The sequence below is a fragment of the Mus caroli genome, chromosome 11, assembly GCF_900094665.2.
Source record: "Mus caroli chromosome 11, CAROLI_EIJ_v1.1, whole genome shotgun sequence".
Taxonomy (NCBI): domain Eukaryota; kingdom Metazoa; phylum Chordata; class Mammalia; order Rodentia; family Muridae; genus Mus; species Mus caroli.
The window spans coordinates 3,311,983-3,315,983 of NC_034580.1; positions in this window are offsets into that span (position 1 = coordinate 3,311,983).

The following is a 4,001-nucleotide window of genomic DNA, read 5'->3' on the forward strand; positions in this document are numbered from 1 at the left end:
TGTGTTTAGTTCCAGTGAAAAATGCAAATTCCAGTTGAAAATGGGAGTTATACTTAAGCATGATGGCACTTGTAATCCCAACACTTGGCAGGTTGAGGCAGAAAGAGCTGGAGTCCAGAGCCAGCATAAAGTACACAAGGACACCATGCGAGGTCTCAGCAGAAGAAAAGTTTTGTTATTAAAAGAGTTTTTGCTAAACATGGTGCCTCAGTCCCAGCACTCTATGTAGAGGTGGAGACAGGTGAATTTCTGTGAGTTTCAGGCCAGCCTGCTTTTTACATCACAAGTTCTAGGACAGGCAGGGCTACATGAGATTCTAACAGAGGACGCTTGCTAGGTCCTTCTGTGCCTAGGCAGAGGTAGGCAGATCTCTGTGAGTTCCAGACTAGCCTGATCTACAGAGTGAGTTCCAGGGCAGCCAAGGCTGCATATAGAGACCTTTTCTTAAAAAAACAGAAACAAGACACAAAATAGCAACAAAAACACTCTCCCACATAACAACCATAACAACCAGACTTCTGATTTATTGAGCCTCAGCTACTCAGCCATCGTGCATAATAAAAATGAAGGTGATATCAAGGTGATTTCTCAGCTGTAACAATTATGGTTCTCTTCCCCATCGCCTCCTTCCCTGCTGTCTGGAACCATAAGGAAGGACACTGCTTCTCCTCCTACTGTATTGCTGAGCTCCTGATGTTACAGAAACACATCTAGTCTCTACTTCTTGGGTGCCTGATAAGTCCTCCTAGGTGACTGACAAGAAGGTTAAGTGTGTTTCATGTTTCCCACTGCAATGCACCAGGATTTGTATAACCATGTGACTTCAGAGTTGTGATTGCAAAGAAACTTCTCCCCTAAATTATTTTTACAATTAATGTAAGAATAGTCTACATCTAGATGTAAGAAGGATTAAAGGCACATCTGGTTCTGGTAAAGATATAACCTTCCACCAATTAGACTTTATTCAGTTTTTTTCTTATGTTGTCTTATGATAACTTATTATAACTGTAGTTAAAAATGGTGAGTCTCGGGCTGGTGAGATGGCTCAGTGGGTAAGAGCACCCGACTGCTCTTCCGAAGGTCCAGAGTTCAAATCCCAGCAACCACATGGTGGCTCACAACCATCCGTAACGAGATCTGGCGCCCTCTTCTGGAGTGTCTGAAGACAGCTACAGTGTACTTACATATAATAAATAAATAAAAAAATCTTTTAAAAAAAAAAATGGTGAGTCTTGGGGGCTAGAGAGATGGCTCAGTGGTTAAGAGCACTGACTGCTCTTACAAAGGTTCTTGAGTTCAATTCCCAGCAACCACAAGGTGGCTCACAACCATCTGTAATGGATCTGACACTCTCTTCTGTCATGTAAATTAAGCACTCATGTACATAAATAAATTTTAAAATCTTTTTGAAAAAATGGTGAGCAGGGCGTGGTGGCGCATGCCTTTGATCCCAGCATTCGGGAGGCAGAGGCAGGCGGATTTCAGAGTTCGAGGCCAGCCTGGTCTACAAAGTGAGTTCCAGAACAGCCAGGACTACACAGAGAAACCCTGTCTGGGAAAAAAAAAAAAGTAATGGTTAGAAATTAAGCTGTGAGCTGTCATATGGGTGCTAGGAATCCAACTCAGGTCTTCTGAAAGAGGAACCAACATTCTTAACCACAGAGCCATCTCTCCAGCCCCAACTTACTCATTTTAAGTAAATGTGTTTACTGAAAGGGAAATGTCTGCCTCCAGGGAGGAGAATGGATTTGTGTGGTGCAAGCATCTAATGGGTTCTCTCAGATCCAGAGTAATAAACACGCTTTCTGTCAACTCTACAGACACAAGGAGTTTCATTGCATCTATGTTGGAGTGGAATTTAGCACAAGAAATTGTTTTTCAACTTAATTTCTGCATAAGAGTTGTATGTCTTGTGGCAGTTTAATGATAAAACGTGGGATGGTGCTCAGGCCTTTGACCCCACCACGCAGACTATGTTTTGTTTTGTTTTTTTGAGGCAGGGTTTCACTATTTAACTCTGGCTGTCCTGAAACTCACTATGTAGACACCAGGCTGGCTTTGAACTCACAGAGATCAGCCTCCCCCTGCCTCCCAAGTGCTGGGATTAAAGTCACACAAAGCTTTCATTTCAAATTCCGTGCATGTGTGGGTATGAGCATGTACAGGTCAGAGGTTATCCCAATTTGGTACTGGGTATTGCATTCACGCCCTCTGCTAGAGCAGTAACCAGTGAGCAATCTCTCCAGCCCATATTTTCTTGATAAAAATCAGTGCATTTAGCCATGCAGTGGTGGTATAAGCCTTTAATCCCAGCACTCAAGATGCAGAGGGAGAGAGATGCCTGAGTTCAAGGTCTCCTGGTCCAGAGTGAGTTCCAGGACAGCCAAGCTGCACAGATAAACCCCTGTCTCAAAACCAAAGAAAACAAAACAACCCAATAAGTAAATAAATGAACATATAAATGCAATGGCCACCTCTCAAATGTTGTGACTTAATGTTCAATTGGACGTATACTAAACTCTTCAGCAGCTGCTACCTTCACCATCGTTACAGATTTGGAGAGAAACCTCTCTCGCTGAGCTTAGTTTGGTTTTGAGAAAGACTTACATAGCCTGGCTCTCACACTGAGATCTAAATCCTTACAGGTCACAGGTATGGGGATCATACCTTTCTGGTTTTTTGTTTGTTTGTTTGTTTGTGTTGTTTAGTTTTTTTTCGAGACAGGGTTTCTCTGTATAGCCCTGGCTGTCCTGGAACTCAGCACGCCTGGCTGAATTTGTTTTGTTTTAAGATTTATTTATTTATTATGTAAGTACAATGTAGCTGACTTCAGACTCACCAGAAGAGGGTGTCATCCAACTAAGGATGGTTGTGAGCCACCATGTAGTTTCTGGGATTTGAACTCAGGACCTTCGGAATAGCAGTCAGTGCTCTTAACCACTGAGCCATCTCTCCAGCCCTGTAATTTGTTTTTTATTTTAATTTTAGAAGGGATTACAGTTAAGAGATTATCTTGAGTCTCCAAAGAAATTTGGCCTTTAAAACTGTGTTGGGAGTGTAACAAACAAACAAACAGAACTATGGGAATCTTTGCAGTTAGATTAAATACATTTTGCATTATGATGTGGCTCCAAGCTTCTGGGGGGCTGGGGGTGGACTGTGGTGGTTTGAATGAGAATGGCCTCTCTAGGCTCATAGATTTGAATGCTCTGTTCCCAGTTGATGGACTGTTTAGAAAAGACAGTGAGGTGTGGCCTCAGAGGAGGTTTTCCAAGAGTGGACTTTGAAGTTTCAAAGGCCAATACCAGGCCCTTCTGCCTGCCTCCTGCTTCTGGGTCAGCTGTAAGCGCTCAGCTCCTCCTCTAGCACCATGCCTGCCTGCCTGCCTGCCTGCTGCCATGCTCCCTGCCAAGGTGGCCATGAACACATCCACTGGAAGCAGAAGCAAGCCCACAAGTAAATGCTTTCTTTTATAAGTTGCCTTGGTCATGGTGCTGTATGTTTGTGTTTTGTTTTTCAAGACAGGGTTTCTCTGTGTAGCCCTGACTGGCCTGGAACTCACTCTATAGACCAGGCTGGTCTCCAACTCAGAGATCTGCCTGCCTCTGCCCCCCAAGTGCTGGGATTAAAGGCGTGAGCCACCACTGCCCAGCAATTGAAAAGTAACTAAGAGAAACTGTAACCTCAAACTGTGAACCAAAACAATTCCTTTTCTCTTAAGTTGCTTTTTTTCATGTTTTTTTTTTAATCACAGCAACAGCAGCAGCAACAACAAAATAACTAAGATACCTTAAGTAGCCTTTGTCAAATATTTTGTTCCAGTGAAAGACTCCAAAACTCCCAAAGGGAGGCACTTACTCAAGCCTCGGGTCAGCCGCGCACCCAAGAAGACACTGAGACCGGTACTTAAGATGTATAGAGAGTAAGATTTAATACAGCAACGACAAGAAAGCACATAAAAGCACATATACCAGATATCTGGGGTCGAATCTCATGCAGCA